The 19,492-nt window shown below is 40.1% G+C and overlaps 1 long non-coding RNA gene across 1 annotated transcript; it reads left to right on the forward strand.

Moving 5' to 3' along the window:
- The first annotated feature begins 721 nt into the window (after window positions 1–721).
- Window positions 722–8,549, forward strand: LOC132350925 (uncharacterized). Its single transcript, XR_009498054.1, has 3 exons — window positions 722–930; window positions 8,098–8,247; window positions 8,469–8,549. It is a non-coding gene; the product is annotated as an uncharacterized LOC132350925 (long non-coding RNA).
- Window positions 8,550–19,492: the final 10,943 nt, after the last annotated feature.

The raw sequence follows: 19,492 nt of genomic DNA on the forward strand, positions 1-19,492 counted from the left end.
TATTTCTGTCCCTTGTTCCCTTCTCTTAGCAGAAGATCAGACTTCGAGAGCCCTGGATCTCAGAACTTGCTGCTGGAAGGTAGAGCCCAGGGGCCGGCCACAGGTTGAGCTGCTGGACAGACATTTTACAAGCAGAGACGCTGAGGGTCCCAGCTGAACCTCCTACTCTGTGCTGAACACTGTGCCAGGTGCTGAGGCAGAGAAGTGGAGGATTCAAAGGGCAAGAGAGACAGGGTTCCAGCCAGGAAGATCACGAAAGCACAGTGCTGGAGGAACAGACCGGGCCCGCTGTGCAGCATGAGAAGCAAGGGAAGGAGGTAACATCTTTTAAGCAGTATTGCCCCAAACTTCCCTCCCTCATCAACCACCTTCGGGATTTTTGCACATCCTAGTACCACCCGTATTTTTTTTTTTTTTTAACATTTTTCTTTAAATGATTCACTTTTTTATTTTAATGTAGATTCATCCTCAGCAATAATATTGGTTGAAGTCACTGTTTAATGTGCTTCTATATGTATTTTCAAATATATATAAATTAAGTACATGACTATTAAAATTTTTTAAATGTTTCATCTGGGCACCCCCTAAACATTACCTCAGGTATACCACCAGTCATTGCCACAGCACATGGTGGGAAACCCTTCTGTTATGGACTAAATGTGTTCCCCCTCCCCAGAGCCACATGTTGAAATCCTGATCCCCCACGTGATGGCGTAGGAGGTGCAGCCTTTGGGAGATAATTGGGTCATGAGTGTGGAGCTCTCGTGAATGAGATTAGTGCCCTTAGAAGAAGAGACAGGAGAGCTTGCTCTGGCTTTCTGCTCTCTACCAGGTGAGGACCAGCTGGCTGTCTATGAAGCAGGTAGCAGGCTCCCACCAGACACCGAATCTACCAGCCCCTTGATCTTGAACTTCTCAGCCTCCAGAACTGTGAGAAATAAATTTTTGCTATTTAAACTGCCCAATCTATGGTATTTTTGTTATAATAACCTGCCCTGATGAAGACGCCTGCCTTAAGATAGAGAAGAAACCAGGAACAGGAAGGGATGAGAAAAAGATGGCTAGGACTTGGCATGTGTGGAAAAAGAATCTCCAAGTTGTGTCTGGTGGTGATGGGGACTTCCCATCCGCATGCACACACACACACACACACACACACACACACACACACACACACACCAAATGAAGCACTGAAGCCCGATGCTCAAGCGGCCTCCTTCCCCATCTAATGGCCTTCTGTCCCCAGAGCAGACCCCAGGAGACCTAACGCCCAGACCCTGTAAACTTATACTGTTTGACAGATTGCTGGGCCTGGATAAATCTGCCCAAATCCATTGTGATCCACTAGATCACCTATCCAAGCACAGATCCTATCATTGTAGTCCACAGGATAGGCTTTCTTTCATTGGGAAGAAAATCAGTGCTCATTTTTACATTCAGCTGCCATCAACATGGTAAATTTATTGCCCACAAAGGATATGATACCTATGCGTGCCCCAAGTGTTGGACATTTTGATTTGCTAACTTCTAACTTCTGATGAGCTAGTTTCTGAAGTCAGCCGTGGGATCGTGAAAAGAGCCAGGTTATGGAGTCAGCCCAGACACTGACCAGATGCGTGGTCTTGGGTAAGTTACTCAAATCCTGTGACCCTCAACTTCCATATCTGTAAAATGGAGATAATGATACATACATCTAATAATTTCCTTTTTTGGTGGGGGAAGAACAAAATGCCTAGTGTACATAATAACGAAATGCCTACCATATAGTTTGAAATCACACAGTAAATACATTTTTAATATGAACTTTGCAGCCATCAGAAATGACAAAATCATAGTAATGAAGACTATACAAGCAATATCAAAAAAGTCTTAAGATAATTTTAAAATATTTCAAATATTCCAATATTTCAATTTACTGTATTACAGTGTCTGTGTGTGTGTTCCCTCTAATTTCACATAAGAAAATTTATGCATATTCATGTACAAAGACAAAAACATGGAACAATAATTTTCATGCATTAGGGCTGAGATGCAGTTTGAAATTAAGAACATTAGCTCTTAAACTGAGCTTTAATCCCAGCTAGGCCACTTCCTAAATATATTATCTTAGCTAAATTACATAGTATCTCTAAGCCTTAGTTTCCTTTTCAGAAAAATAGGGATATTAATAATAGTATCAACTTCAGAGGTTGGTTTAGCTGCTATCCGTAAATTCTGGTCTTTAGTAAATTCACAGTAAATAGTACTGTAATTAGGTGGTAGGATTATGGGGATACTTGTACCTTTTAAGAAAGGATCTCTGTTCAATAATAGAAAGTTCCAGTGGCCAAGTTACAACCGCATTCACTGAGTTTCTATTGTTCAACCCCAAAGTTGTACTGTGGGAAAGAGAGCCAAGAGCAAAGGCACCACTACCACCATAGGCTGCCCGGTCAAGGCTGAGCCTCACCTGGGCCACTTGTGACCAGCCAGAGGGAAAAAGCTGCTCCTGCCACGTGGCCCAGTCAAATAGGACCTAATAATCCAGTGCTTTTTTCTCACACAGAACACATACATCTGGAATATCCCTGAGCTGTGTCTCTACCACTGCCACTTCCAATTTTACTTCAAGCTACATTGGAAAATTTTAAATCCTCTTCAATTTGGGCTGCTTTTATTTGTATTCAGACTAAGATAGAGTGTGTATGCCAGGGGACAACTTGACCATTAAAAAAAATTCTATTTGACTGCATATATTTTTATCAATTTGGGAAAGCTATCAAAGCAGGCATTTTCACTTAAAAGCTTACAAATGAGGCTGATATTATCTGGTTGGGGGAGGGCTAGGGAAATCACTAGAGCCAAAAAAAAATCCTTTTGTGTATCAGTTTCACATTGCTGTTGTCATGTACAGGATGTATATTCAAATGCGTTTGCACATTTCTAAACTGATCATACATCAAAATTAGAGCCATATTGTTCCTTTTACAGCGAAACTGTTTATATAGGAAATATTGTACCAAACATTCCCTGCCTCCACCCTGGCTTGTGACTGATTGCAGAGTGAGATAAAAGCACTTATGTCCACAAGCAGGAGAAAGCCTATATGCATGCAAGAAATCAAAAGAAGGTGTGATTTTAACACAAACACTGTTATCAACCAAAAAAATAAAAAAGTTACTAGAGTTTATGCAAATTCAGAGAAAGCAAAAAGCATATACTTATACACTGACAGTTTGAAATTTAGGGCTTGGGCTTGATAACAGTAGAATTCAGTTTGGTACAGTTTAAAACAGCCCCTGGATGCCATTTTATTTCCATGTGACCATCTGAATTAGAGTCATTTACAAGAGACAGATACGGCCCACTAAGGGGAATCCATTTCCTAATTCACTATAGGAAATGGTGATTAAAGCTGGCCACTGGTTCTTTAGTGTATTCTCTAGAAGGGCTGTGTTGGTTTCAAGTAAGTGCAGCTGAATTTTCCCCCTTCCACGCTCAGCCATTTTTTTCCATCTTCTTCTTGCTTCAAAAACTTGCTCCAAGTACAAAGTAAAGTGGGAAGTTGGCAGTTTTCCTATAAATCCGGGTTATGTTGTTAGGTCAACAAAATTGTAGATTTGATGGAGCTTAAAGGAATTTTAGAGATTATCCTATTCCACAGCTTTCAAACTTTAAATATTTTGTTAATGAAATCATACATAGAACTCCAGTGTATAAATTAGGTTTTAACAGTATTTCACTAGTATAAATTTATTTAAACAGCAAGCAAGAAATAGTCCTAATTTTAACATTTATCTTTTATAAAGTCAAGTTAGAATGAAAATACTGATTTGATAAATCCAAAATATTGAAATATGGGATTATGAATGATAGTTAACAGTCTTATACCTGCCTCAGCATCTAGTTTGCTGCTGTTGAGAACATCATTTCTCACAGAAATAAGTAGTGTAACAGTTTTTTGTGTTTTTTTTTAATGGAATCAGGAAACTTAATTTTACAATTTCAAATATCAGAAGACACTGTATTCCAAGGTCTTCACAAAAACAAGGTAACCTGGCCACATATGTAGAAGGATTGACAGACTTTAACATATAGAATTTGGGGGAATATAATTTTTGTTACTGCAATTCTTAAAATTGAATAGAAATGTACTTTAAAATAAAACTCAAATTAAATGGTTGCAAAACCCCTGAATATGGTTTGAAAACCACTGAGCTAGTCCAACCTCCTTATTTTAAAAATAGGGAAGCCAAGACTCAGAATGGAAACGATTTGCCCAACGACATATTGTGAAGTAAATGGCAAAGCTTCCTAAGTTACCCCTTTTTTTCTTGTGTCTCCCATCTCTCCTTCTCTGTAGATTATTCCTGGAGCACTAGAATATATATATATATATATATATATATGTTTTATTATCTCCCATCTTTAAAACAAATGAACCAAACAATAAAGAAACAAAAAGCCTCAATCACCCAGTACCCCAACATCTTCATAATGTTAATACCTTTCTACTACCATGTTTTAAATTTCTTGAAAAGTGTCAACAGATGCTATTGCCTCTTTAGTCAGCTCCAATCTGACCACCCATCCTACTCTTCCACCAATTCCCAAAGTCGATTTTCTTTTTGCTAAATTTTATTAGCCTTTCACCTACCCCAGGTTGCAAGCTTTATAACAACAGAAGTTTTTGTATTTTGTTCATTAATGCATCCTGATTCCCTAACACAACGCCTCACTCATAGCAAGTGCTTAATTAACATGTGTTGAATAAATTAATAAGTCATGTTAGAATCTCTACCATTTATGAATAAAACAGATTATCAAAAATCTCTAAGGGCAGAGTCCTATTTTCAAATAAAAATTTATAAAGAAATAAAAGAGAAAGGAGATGGTCAAAAGCAACCGCCCTTCAATTATACTGCAATAAATTTTTTTTAATTTTTTAATTTTAAAATTTAAAAGAAAGCAATTGCCCAGTAAGCACCCCTACAAAATAACCATTCAATAATCATACAAATTGTATTGTTGTAAGAAAGCAAGTTTTAGTTCGATTTTGTCACTCAGTTTTGCCTTCTCAGTTTTGTGTTTTATCAGTGTAGGTGACAAATGCTTTCATTTTCCCTAAGTCCTGCAGTTTGGAGGCTTAAATATGCCCTTTTGATTTTGCTTGTCAACCTGCTAGTTCATTTTCAAGCTCTGGTCTTTCTTGTCAAATGCAGCCAGTAGAACCAAGGCATAGCAGCGTTATTCCGTTTCCCAAACTCCCATGCTTCCAAGTAATCACAGATGGCATTTTTTACCCCTCAATATTGTATTATTTTACCTTCATATAACATGAGTTACCATCTTTCCATCCTCCAATAATAATTAATTGCTCATTACCCAGCCCCAAACAGCACGTAGTTTGGCTATACTTCAATAAGAAATGACCATAACATTCTCATGGCTTATGATGATAAAGGTTTATTTCTCATTCATATTACATGTCAGCTGCAGGACAGCTGCAGCTCTGCTCCATGCGTCTTCTTTATTCAAGCACCCAGGCTCAGGGATCAGCCCCTATTTGGGACATTTCATTCTCATGGCAGAAGGAAAAAAAAACAGTGGTTCTTAAAGCTTCTACTCAGACACCACGAATATTACCCTGCTGCTTACATTCCATTGGCCAAAGCAATTCACATGGCAAAGGCTGCAGCCAGTGAAGTTGGGATATATTCCTGCCGTGGAGGGGGAGGTCCTGTAGAGGGAGAGGTTCTATAGAGATGGGAGCAGTAAAAAGGGTAGTAAATATTTTGGAAAAGAAAAAGTAATTATGCTGTCCTCTACAGTTACAATTTGAATATTAGGAATGAAAGAGTGTAGGCCCATGTTTCTAGTTTGGAGAGTAGAGCACATGGTGAAGCCATCTCTTCAGTCCAGAAGCTTAGACAGAGGAGCCAAGTGATGAAGACAAAGATTATGGATTCCATTTTGAACGTGTTGAGTTATTTATGGCTGTGAAATCTCTGAATAGAAATGCCTGTTTGGCACCTGGTTTCAAACTTGGATTTGAGAGACAAGAACTGTGCTGAGATATAGTTCTGGAGTCACCTCCGTGTGGATTGTGGATGGAGCCACGGGTGTATGAGGAAGAGATGAAGACTTAGAAAAGTACATTCTTAGAACTCTAAATTTAGTTATCGGTGGTGAAATGAGAGCCTATGAGAGACTGAGAAGAAGAAGAAAAAGACGTATGAGAGGGCCATGTCATGGAAAGCAAGGGAAGAGATTTCAGAAACATGTCCACAATATCAAAATGCTAATAACTAATGCTAATATCTAATGCTTACTAGGTACCAACCATTGTTCTAAGTAGTTCACATATACCCTCTCAATTTACACTCACAACAGCCCTAGCAAGTAGGTTCTATTTTGTAGATGAAGAAATTGAGATAGGGAGAAGCTAGGTCACCTGCCCACAGTCATACGTAAGTAAAGGTGGAATGATGTGGAACCAAATGGTACAGCCCCAGAAATCACTCTCTACTTCAGAGGTTACGGAGGGAAGAAAAAAGAAGGTGGGAGCCTGATTGTCAAGGCTGAAGAGTGCATGGGAGGTGAAGAAATGAAGTAATGTGGGAATCCAGGGGAGAAAACAACGACGTCTGGCTGAGCTGACCAGGAAAATCTTCATCATCTTGGTAGTAAAGGTGAACATAATTTGGACGTTCTTTTCTCCATGCACTCACCCATCCTTGTCAAAACTATACTTTGGAATCAAGATCTTCTGAGAACTCCATCTAAAGGGCAGACCTATGGGAATTTTTTCAACCTGAGGAGGTTGTCACTTCCCCGTAATGACCATCCTGCCTTTGGATCCTGTGGCTGAGTTTGCTGGCTGGTCACCAGCGTTTCCTTTTCTCCTCGTAAACACAGCTACGTTTCCCAGGCTCCTTTGCATCAGATAAGCCACACGGCTGCGTTCTAACAATGATCTGTGGAAAGTAATGATGTGCTGCAGGCCTGGCCCATAAAGAACTCTGCTATTCAATCCCACATTCTCCTCTCCCTTTTGCTTGCCCAGCATGACCTGCACTGAGAAACCACATGTTGAGGATGGCAGCGCCTCCATTCACCTGGACACCCGAGTGATGGCACGGAGCGTCCACCCACCCTAACTAATGAGGAACATCTGCACAGGACTGTCCTATGAATGAGAACATTTTATCATGTTGAACCTCTAACATTTTAGAATTTGTTACAGCAGCTGTTACAAACATAACCAACAAAGATCTCTTTCTCTGTTAGAGCCACCTCACATTTCCATTTCTTGAATACCTTTGCATCTTCCTAGGAACTTTTTGTACATCTCTGATCTTTTGAACATCATAAATTGTATGATCTCTGGAGAAGAGATAAGAAGATAAAATCCAAATCTCTTTAGAGGAAGAGATCATGTTTCCACATAGAATTTTACTCTAAACTCCTTTGGGCCCCTTTTCCTTTATAGACAAAGAAGAGCATGGAATAGACAGGAGGCCTAAGCCTCTTTGTAGCATAACAAGTCTGCTTCTGTGATGCAGTGACAAAGGTGTCAATGAGAGCATGCATTGATGTAATGGAAAGGTCACCAGATTCAGAGTCAGATAACCTTATTGCACCTGCATGACTTCAGGCACATCACCTAATCCCTCAATTTCCTCATTTGTAAAATATGAATAAAGATACCTACTTTTCAGCCAATGATGTTTATTTATTCATTTAACTGACATTGCTGAAGCACCAAATTGGTTGCAATGCCAACATGAAATGAGCATGTATATCTGGAGGTGCTTTGTAAGCCATAAAGCACTCACCAATGGCTGACGATGCCGTCTCTATATCTCTCTAGCTAGCTACATTCCTGCTAATGTGTGTCTGTGTTTGAAACCAGTAAGAGAGCTGTGAATGTGCACTATCATTATAACCAAAGGATTCCAGTCGATCTTGGAGACTGCAAAAAAGGATTTTATAAAATGGCCCCCCATATCCCACTGGCTACTTTGCAATTTCCTCACCTAGAAACACTGGTTTCGTTCCCCTCCCCATCCTTATGTGCTGGCATCGCCAACACTAGGGCTCTTCCTCTTTTTACAGACTCTACTATTCCCTCAGTACGTCAAATAGGCAAGAAACAGAATTGCAGCCAGTGGTGAGCAGGGAGCAGAGCCCATCAGTCTGCTGCGCCATGCCAAATCACCTTCAGGGTCAGCGTTTCAACCACCAAGGCAGCTCCATCAGTATTAGGTAGGCAGATCTCATCTCCGTAATTCTCAGTAGATTTCAAGGGCATGTAGAAATCTAGAATCAAAGAGCTCTACTCTCTCATTACCACCTGCCAGGGCTACCATGGTCATTGGCAAAGAAAGCTGCTTCGCACCTCAGATTTGGGATCATTGAACGTCAGGACAGGAAGGAGGGCGAGGCTGGTAGGCAGTTCTCTGGTTCTTTTTTTTTTTCTCTTACAGAAAACATTTCCGTTTCTGAAAGAATTCTGCAACTAAATAGCTACATAAAGGTTCGTAAACCACTGAAGCACACGTCATGAGGCAAGTGATTTACTTTCCAATCCTCAATTTCCTCAACTGTAAAATATGGGAAATAATTTGTGTTTCTTTCTGCCACAAGGGATTGTGGTGAGCATAAATGAAATCATTTCCACAGATACAGGAGGTATTACTATTACTTTCTTTATCACTATCTTCCTGAAGACCGGCACCAAGACCTGAGCCTCAAAACCATGTCATCAACAGCGTATATTCTAGGTCAGCTGTACTGGATATAAGACTAGATTATTTCAGGTTTAAAATATGCAGGATCTCTCTGAAATTAAGACTTCGGATGGTAGTAAAGTCTCAGAAATCCAGGTACTGCAAATTCAGAATATATCACCCCTTGGAGGGAACTAAAACGTACCTTTGCACTAATTATGAAATAAGGACTTAATGTGTAAACAAGGCTTCAAGGGGAGTATAGACCCTACTCTCGAGTTAGTCATCAAAGCATTTTGCTCAGAACTTTTAAAATTATTTCAAAGCAACCTCTTCCTATAAATAAGTAATACAGCAATTCTGAAATATTCTTACCTCTTTGTTATGGCAAGTGCCATAAGGGCCTACTCATGAAGCTTTTGTTAACTGAGTTTCCTTAATTAAAAATGTATTGGTGAAAATATTCTCTAACTTAGAATTTATACCAGGAATGAAAATTACCTTTTATTGAGTCCTCATTGATGTTAGGCCACTGTTTTACGTGTTTTCACACACATCATCTCATTTAACCTTGATGCCAACATGACAACTCCATGATGTATTATTGTAGAGGAGATTATTTTTACCAACAGGAAAGCCAGGCTCAGAGAGGTTAATTAACTTGTCCAGTGTCCTGAAGCTAGAAAGTGCTAGAGCAGGGATACAAACCAAGGATTACCTGATTCTAAAGCCCTTTCTCCTGACCATTTTTCTCTTTTGTCTGTTAATTAAGATTGACTTTAATCCAGTTAGGACAATTTAGTAGGGACTTTGCTACAATGAAATTTACTAAGAGGGTCAGTCTTCACACCATCAGCTGGCACGTTCCTAGAAGACAATGGCCACCCTTGACCAAATCTTTATTAAGACCCTTCAGCCTGCCTGGGTGTCATTATCTGTGGATGCCAGGGGAGGTTTGATGCTCATGACAACTTCCAAGTTCCCATTATTGTCAGGGAACTGATACGTTTAAGAAACGACCTGTGCAAGGTCACAGTATCACCCGGCACATGGGAAGTGAGCATGGAAGTTTAACTCAGGGACTATTAGGCTCATGGACCATCTTCCCCTTGACCGTCTTCTGACATTTCTCCATGCAGCAGCCCTGGCATATAGAGGGAGGGTAAAGGACAAAAAGCATTAGTCTTTCTTGATCCCTCCCAAGAAAGAAAAGAGAACCAGCTGGAAAGGGCAGTGCAGTTGTTTTGCGGTAATACAGGCTTTCGAGGGAGCTGGCCCCAATGTCAGGAATGTGCAACTCTATCTGCTGCTGATTTTCTCCCCAAAGAGAGACCCTCTGGAACATAAACGTCAACCAAGAATTGGATTTTTCTTACAGTGTCAACAATTACTTTGTTATTAAAGAAAAAATCTGGGAGGGAGACAGCAGATGGGCACATCTGACATGGGGCAGGGAGGAGGGAGCAGTGTTCCAGGTAGTGGAGAAATTGTTCAAGGACAATTTGTGTATGAAAATATAACCCCTATAAATCTGCCAGAGCCAACAGGGCTGAAGACGAATCACTTACGGAAATGTGTCATCTCTCCCCAGCAAAGCTGACCAAAGGCTTAATTTAGGTACACGCCCTGCTTGTGCTGGGTTTCAGATATTTTTTTAAGTGAGGCATGGGCAACAAAGAAGTAAATTGATATCAGTTCCCCTGCCTTGTCCCGTTAATAGCATCTTTTGCCTCCTGGTATTTTTAGAGCTTTGGTTCAAAATATAAAAGCCTATGCCATAATCCAGACCAGCGAGCATATCATTACCATGGCAATAGAATATTGGCCTAGGAGTTGGAGAGCCAACTTTTTGTCCCAAAGCCACCATCAACTTTCTTGTTCTTTTCGGCATGAAGGATGGAAGAGCTGGTCCATTATTTAGCCAGTTGAGAACTGCCTAAGCAGCTCATTTAAGCCGTTAAGACATAAGTCACATTAGGGCAGGGAATTTTTTTCCTATTCATGCTGTGTCCCCAATGCCTGAACCATGACTAGTTCACAGTAAAGGGTGGCATTAATAAATGAAGCATCAGTTCATTTATCCATCTCAAAGACTGATGCAAAATATGCATGGGTTTTCCTTCCATGGAACTGCAAATGATACTCATTATCTCACTCAGCGTTTTCTCTGAGACCTGGAGGAAGCATATTCCCATATTACTTTAACGGCTGGTCCATGATTTTGGAGTAGGAACTCACCTCTGGGAACATCCTGCACCAACAAATACCTCCACTTAATTTTCAAACCCTCCCTACCAACTCTTTATTGCAGTGGCTCACTTTTTTTTCTTTTTTTGTTTTTTTTGACGTGGACCATTTTTAAAGTCTTTATTGAATTTGTTACAATATTGCTTCTGTTTTATGTCTTGATTTTTTGGCCGTGAGGCATGTGGGATCTTAGCTCCCAGACAAGGGATTGAACCTGCACCCCCTGCATTGGAAGGCGAAGTCTTAACCACTGGACCGCCAGGCAAGTCCCTGCAGTGGCTCACTTTCTTAACTTCATGTGTTCACCAGCTTGGATAATATAGGTTACAGACAATTACACAAAGAGCTGTGCTCAGAATTATTGCTCTCTAGATTATCCGATTCCAGTTTCATTTCCTCATACTTTTTAAAAATGAATGATCTGTCTGCTTTTCACAGGAGGTTTTAGAAGAGAGTCTTCTGATATGACCTTGGTTGAGTCACTTCTCCTTTCTGGGCCTCCATTTCCTCATCTTGGAGACAAGACAGTTGGACCAGATCAGAGGCACCAACATGGCAACACTCAAGAGTGGATGGAAACATGTCTTATGTGACCAACATAGAGGGTTTTGGTTTTTTGTTTCTGTGTGTGGTAGGAGGTGGGAGAGGAGGTAGGGGAGTTTAGTTGCTTAGTTGCCAAAAGATAAAGACATTTTTACATAAGCATCCAGAAATCCAAATTTCTGTCTTCTCTTTAGAAGTCAGATCTGGCGACACTGGGTTCAAAGCCACAGAAGAACAGTGGGGGACTGTGCCCATTCCAGATAGTTTGATCTCTCTGGTTCTCCCCGTGCCTCCAGACCCACTTCACTCCTTAGTGCTGACCCCTGAACTAGGTGAGCTCTGAAATTCCTCCCATAATAAGCATTCTATTATTCTAGAATTATATAAAATACTGTCAATTGGTATTAGGTCACTACTAAGCATTTAATGAGGGTCGACATTGGGTAAAATGTTGTTACTATGATCTATGATTTTATTTTTATTTTATTTTATTTTTATTTTATTTTATTTATTTTTATTTTATTTTATTTTTATTTTATTTTATTTTATTTATTTGGCTGTGCCAGGTCTTAGTTGCGGCACTCAGGATCTTTAGTTGTGGCATGCGGGATCTAGTTCCCTGACCAGGGATCGAACCTGGGCCCCCTGCATTGGGAGCTCAAGGTCTTAACCACTGGACCACCAGGGAAGTCCCTATGATTTATTTTTTAAGATCATGGGGACACTTGATGCTCTGAGTCTCAGCTTCCTCATCAGTAATGAGGGGAATGGGCTGCTGATCAAGGGGCCATGAGACCCAGAGAGGTTCCATGCAACCCACCGGCCTCATTTGAATGTAAAGCTGTAGGATTAGAATGCTACGTGTGTGGCTGCTTCTCAAATACGCCCAGATATTAACTGAATGTCTGTAAACTCTTAACACTTTTCTCACTGACATTCTTCTAGTCAATGAAGTAGATAGTGTAAGTCAGTACATTTTTCCCGTGGGACTCAATAAAGCTATTTTTATTTTGAATGGAAAATAAATACAGCCTATAAATTTTGTTTATTTTTTTCTGAGTAATCCCTTCCATTTCTCGAATTCTGTGATTCTGTATTTTGTTATGCCTTTCCCCACCCAGAACAAAATACTCTAAAACAAGATATTCTATAAATACCATATTTGTAGAAAAGAATAAAATTGAAATTTCCTAAATATGCTCTCAATGCTTTTCAATATGATTACATTCTGGCATCACAGGAGCCCTGTGAAGTAGTTATTGTCATCCTACTTTACTGTGAGAGACCAGTAAGAGCTGGAACTCAGTGTGGTCTGATTAGAAATCCCAAGCTTTTCCCACTATACCTTTCGGCCTCCTAGAAAAGTCTGTTTTCCAAATTGTAGCGATTAGGTGATTTTAGGTGGAAGTAAGCAAGCACTAAGGAGTTGACTATTCCTCCATTACTGACTGTTAGTAAATACATACATTCTTCTCATCGAGGAACTTATTTTAGTTTTAGAAATTTGTAAATCTCCCAGGTTCATCAATAATTATTTTTCATTATTGACTTTTAATTTATTTTTTTAAACTTTTAAACAACGTTTTTGTTTCCACTGTACTTATTTTTATGATTACCTTCTGTTTACTGCAAGTGACACTGATTTGTCTCTTAGTCATAAAAAGTTTTGAAAGTGAGTCAGTATAAATAAGTAAATTACAGCCAGGTGGCAAACAGTGCAGGTGGCAAGTTGATAAGGCAAAAATCAGAAACACAACATGCTAATGTCTGAAGTTGGAGGAACACTGGTCTGGAGGAGGAGGGATGTGGTCAGGGCTCTTGGGAGGGGCTGGCTCTATATACAAGTCAATTAAAGTCCGTCTTCTGGGAGCAGCAGTCTTGTTGCCTGAATAGGGAGAAGGGCCAGAAATAATGAAGTGTCAACAGGGCAGCATGTTCATCAAGGAAAAGCTCTCTTTTTGTCTTCTCAGTGTTCTTCCTCATTTCCCCCTCAGTACACCTCTGTCCTATCCCCCAGCTTCACCCCACCCAGCACCTGTTATTTTTCTATTAGGAAGCTCATGCATTTTTAAACCCTGCTTAATTGGTCCCTGACATATCTGTCATCTCTCTTGAGCCCTAAAATCACTCAACTCAAGTAAAAATGTTCTCCTCTCCTCAGTAGAGCAAATGGAAAGTTATCTACATACAAATAATAAAATAAAGAAATAAAGATTCCTTCTCTAGAAAAGAACATCAACTAGAGTACAAAGTAGAAAACGCCAAGTGTTTAGGAAGACATCAGCTTTGTTTTATTTAATTGCTCCATTGTTTGCAATAAATTCTTAATAGCTTGAAAATCTAATTTTTTTCCACTACCAATTTAATCCTTGGCCACTTGGCAAAGTGACTTTTTTTTTTCTTTTCTGCCTCTTGTTACCCCAGTGCAGAAGCTGGGTATTTGGATATGTGAGTCCTGAATTATGAACACTTACAAGAAAAATACCAGCTCTGTGCTGGGAATAGCACCAAGAGCTATCAAGACCTAGACTGTTGCAGATTACTGGGAGCAGACTATCTCTCCACCCTACCGTGGAACAGAGACTCAGAACTTGCAGAGAATAGAGACAGAAAGTCTGCAGGGGTAGTTGATGTGTAGTGAAATCTTTCATAACTCAGAAGACACAATTGCATCTAACTTTTATAGTAACCACATATTACTCATTATAAAATTATTGCAGGATTAGAAATACATGCCAAATATGCCATAACTTCCTCCACCCAGACTATGGCAGGCATTACTAGTCAATCATGCAACTCTTTCCTGTTAGAATGGGGCTGGAGAAGGAGGGCCAGAAAGGACAAGAATCTCCCCTATTCCTGATGTTTCTTTCTTGTAGAGGGAGCACCTTTAGTGTAACACTTCTGGCTTCACACTATTTCCTCACTGTTTCTTCCTCAGGGAAGGAAAGAGACATAATCTGATATGCGAGCTTTGAAAGAAACAGTAGCCATGGGTTGCCAAGCATACCCACCCAGAGAGTGTATACTCCTGACTTCTCTACCAGCTAATGAATGTATCAGTGAAAGCCTTGGCCTTAGGCGAGATTTGCAGTGACCCAGTGCTGCCTAAGACACGTGTTGTTTCTTTTTTTTTTTTTTTAGTAACTTAATTTATTTTGGGCTGCGTTGGGTTTTTGTTGCTGCACGTGGGCTTTCTCTAGTTGCGGCGGGCGGGGGCTACTCTTCATTGCAGTGCACGGGCTTCTCATTGCAGTGGCTTCTCGTTGCAGAGCACGGGCTCTAGGCGCGTGGGCTTCAAGCAGTTGTGGCACGTGGGCTCCAGAGCGCAGACTCAGTAGTTTTGGCGCACGGGCTCAGTTACTCCGCGGCATGTGAGATCTTCCCGGACTAGGGCTCGAACCCGTGTCCCCTGCATTGACAGCCGGATTCTTAACCACTCTGCCACCGGGGAAGTCCAAGACAGGTGCTGTTTCTTTAATGCCAGAGGTAAGGATGGGGAAACCCACTTGCACAGCAGATATAACTCACATTCTCCAATTTCAACTTTTAAAAAATTTTTTATTTTATATTGAAGTATAGTTGATTTAAAATGTTGTGTTAGTCTCAGGTATACAGCAAAGTGATTTAGTTATATATATACATATATCTATTCTTTTTCAGATTCTTTTCCCATATTACAGTTATTACAGAGTATTGAGTTGAGTTCCCTGTGTGCTATACAGTAGGTCCTTGTTGACTATCTATTATATATATAGTTGTGTGTACATATTCTCCAATTTCAACTTTAACAATAGCAAAGGTAATGTTTGACTCTCTGTCTTACTCTTTTACCCAGTTAAAATTGAGACCTGGGGCTTAAGAGAAAGGTGATATTTACTGAGTCCCTCAAAACCCCTCAAAAGAGCAATTGATTAGGGTTTTCACGGGAAATTAATGTTCAGTCTAATACACGCCAGGAGCCACAAGGTGCTACAGTTTAAGCTGAAGAGAGACATGAGGTCAGTGTTGTTTAGAGCCATCTGCTGACCCCTAGACAAGACCCTACACAGGAGCGGCAATTTTCATCACCAAGTTCTAGAGATTTTGCAATACAGAGAACCAATTTTGTCATTGCTGCAGACATAATCTGGCCCAGGCAACTAACCCAACTGATCAAACTCATAGGCAGCTCTCTTATGCTTCTGTTGGAAGTGTAAATTGGTACCATCTTTTATGGGCCAGTTTAGTAGCATATAGCCATATTGTAAATGTATTTACACTTTGTCATGGCATTCCACTTCTGTGTATCTATCTCACAGAAAATGCACAAAAATATATGTTCAAGTTCACTGCAACACGGAATGGAAAATCGTAAACTACCTAAATATCCAGAAATAGAGAAAAGGTTAAATAGTTGTGGGATATTATGCAGCATTTTGTTCTTTCCTGCGGTGTATCGGTACTGTGTGTCAGTGAGTGGCACGGGGATAGGTGAGAAAGGAACGTCCACTTAGTCCACATTTCTTCTATTTGAAATTTTAAGTGAATTTAAATTTACTTAATTTTATAATTAATCATTAATAAGAAAAATTGAACCCTGATGTAATAGTTTTTCATTCACAGTCTTTGTTTCCTGGGCACAGGATGCTGCTGCCTGTCGTTTAGATTGTTCCCCATGATCAGAGGGCCTGGCGCTGAGTGAGAAATCAGAAGGCTGGTGGATGAGCATGGAATTGGGGCCAAGGTAGCAGCCATCTAGAGGAAAGAGTTCTCTCAGACCCAGGCGTGCCTGAGTAACCCTTTCCCTCATAATAGAATCCAGCTTTCCAAGGACTGATGTTCCTAAAACTGCCAAAATCGAAGTCTCCTCCTTTACAACGCTGGGTGAAGATCTTCGGAGTCTTCTTCTTTGGGTTCTTATTTCAGAAACTTCAAGCAGATCATAAACACATTCTTTCTTCTGTCAGATCCTAATACAATGGGTTGAGTTTCAGCTTTGACCAGGTGACTGCCCTTGAGAAGATGAGAGCTGCCTACCTTCCTCTTGAAGAGTCACGTCAGCGTTCTAAAGGCTGCGGGTAAAAATTCTGATTTTGTCTCGCTCAAATTTATATAACCCATTTTTCTTCCTGAAAAAAACCTGTTTCATGGATCAAAGTTTACTCAGTACTTTAGGAAAACTTGCCAAAGTACTATTTTTCAACATGTTAATATTCTCCCTTGATTGGACACAAGCTATCCATATCTCCCTATGACCTCTTCAGCCGCTCAGGCTTTTTCTTGATGAATGTCATTTCCAGATAGTTGGTCTCACTGATCATATGTGAATTCTAGGTATTGACCACCCACCCTTATAATCACAGTCTCCTCTGTGACATAGGATTTGGTTTGTAGTTTACAACAGTGCCTTGGATAAAGGCTTTCTCACATCTGTGATTTTATTTTGTTCTCACAATAGTTTATCAGGTGTGAGTGTCTCTGTGTCCTCTGTCCTACTGGGGAGTGAAGTAACTGAGAATATGTCTTAGTGATGATGGAATCAAGCCTCTAACTGGTATCTCCTACATTTCAGTCTCGAGCTAGAAGCCCATTAAACCCTTGCACAAAATAGGTTCTCAATACACTGGACTTTTTAAATCACTTGAAGCCTGGTGCACTGAAGGCTTAGTCTGGTAGATGATGTCTAACTTTAAACCACTAGGCTTCTCTCTATTAAAATAAATAGGCTGGCACCACTCTAGTCATGGCTGTTCGTTTACCATTGTTGTTATCTAGTAGCATTCCTGTCCCTCAGGGGAAGAGCAATGCAACTACAAAACTTATTCAAAAAGTCATGGAGGGACTTCCCTGGTGGTGCAGTGGTTAAGAATCCACCTGCCAATGCAGGGGACGCGGGTTCGAGCCCTGGTCCGGAAAGATCCCACATGCCGCGAAGCAACTAAGCCCGTGCACCACAACTACTGAGCCTGTGCTCTAGAGCCCATGAGCCACAACTACTGAGCCCATGTGCCACAACTACTGAAGCCCACGCGCCTAGAGCTCGTGCTCTGCAACATGAGAAGCCCGGGCACCGCAATGAAGAGTAGCCCCCGCTCGCTGTACCTAGAGAAAGCCCGCGTGCAGCAACAAAGACCTACGTAGCCAAAAATAAATAAATAAATGTATTTTTTTTAAAAAGTCATGGAGTTCCACGAATATTGAGATAATTCTCAGTTGATACCACCAGAGAATTCTTTATAGAAGAGGGGCCCTTGAGTTGGGTTTCAATGAATGATGAGGAAGGGAAGGTTGAGTAGAGGCGTTCCAGGAACATGAATGTCATAGACAAAAACATGACAGTAATGAAGTTTTTTCTATCCTTTCAAGATCCTGTTTCCCACTATTTAGATAGAATATTAAAGATCATCAAAGGCAGTAGTGAAAGCAATTCCTCTTTGTCTGAAGTCACCCCTGAGCTTCAAGAGACAGCCAAATGTTAGGGCTCTAGGCACATTTTCTTTGTAAACTGGTTTGCAAAGAAATTGCATTACTTGTTCTTGGGACTAAGTTGCTTATCAGTGGCCCATTCTTTGATTTACACAACTGATGTCTTTTCATTCTTATGCTAAGTGCTATGCAAACACAACCTGAAGAAAATCCTCAGACACCTATCTCCAACTGTACTACCACCCCTAGGGCCCTACAGTTTAAGTTCTAGAGTTGGTAGAGCAGTTAGGAATTCCATGTCTCTATTTCCCAACTACAAAATGATGTGGAAGAGCAAGATACCAAAGGAGGAGACCCTTGAGGGTATAGAATCTGAGCAGATCAATGTTTGTTGAGCGAGGTATTGGGAAGCGAGGGATTGGGTGCAAAGCCAAGCAAAATCCCCAAGTTATCCAAATGAATTCAATTGATTTACTCCTAGGCTGCTTCTCAGATCACATACCCTTTGCATGGCACCCAATTGAAAAAAACAAAAAAACAAAAAAACCATCTACCAGTAAAGCACTTCCTATCTGGCAGAAAAGTCAACTACCCCATCAAAAATCACACAATATAGTTATTTACCCATTTTGGGTTCCCTCAGGGCTCAATCTCCCAATTCTTTTTAACCAGATAAATTTATTTTCTTTGATTAACTAGCAAATGTTCCTTTCCCAGGAGATGGTGCCTTAACACCCGAGGGTCAATTTTATTCCTTTATTTCTAAATCCTACAAATTATTCACGTCCCCTTAGACACTTCCTCCTCAGTGAATTTGGGCAAGTTATTTAATCTCTCCATGCTTCAACTGCTGAAAAGGACTACTGAGAGTGCTTATATCATAAGAGTTGTAAGGATTAAAAGAAATAATTCAAAGTATTTAGTAGTGCTCCTAGCACATAATGAGTGCTCAATAAATGTTAGCTATTAATTTTACTTTGAACATTCTCTGGTTACAGTCATTGCCTGTTTTGCACATCTGCAAAACGTTTTCCAGTGGCTAAGGCAAGGAAGTTCTAGTACTTTTTCTTTCTATATATATCTCATAAGTAATACATTGTAGAAAATTTTGAAACTACCAGAAAGTACAAATAAAGAAACATAATTGCCTTAATTCTACTATCAACATCAACTTGTATGTTTTAAGTTAAAAATATTTCCTTTTAAAAACAAGAGTATTTTTAATATCTTTCCAGGTCAATAAACATGTTTCTATTACATTCTTAATATGTGCATATTTTCCTTTATTAGTGTTGCACCATAATTTATTTAGCCGACCCTGTATTTCAGTTACTTATGTTGCTTCCAACTTTTTCTTATTTTGAACAATGTTCTGGGGTAAATTTTATATTCCTTTTGTGAACTTGTCCAAAATGTTCTTTAGCATAAATTCATAAGAGTGAAATTTCTGGGTTTGAGGGAATGCTGTATCTAAAGGACTTATTATATACTGCCGAATTGTCTTTCAGAAGAACTGTGCAAAATTGGCAGTCTCCCCAGTGGGGCAAATTCCATGCTCTCATTTCCGACCCAATACTGGCTAC

Source organism: Balaenoptera ricei, chromosome 16, assembly GCF_028023285.1.
Source record: "Balaenoptera ricei isolate mBalRic1 chromosome 16, mBalRic1.hap2, whole genome shotgun sequence".
Classification (NCBI taxonomy): domain Eukaryota; kingdom Metazoa; phylum Chordata; class Mammalia; order Artiodactyla; family Balaenopteridae; genus Balaenoptera; species Balaenoptera ricei.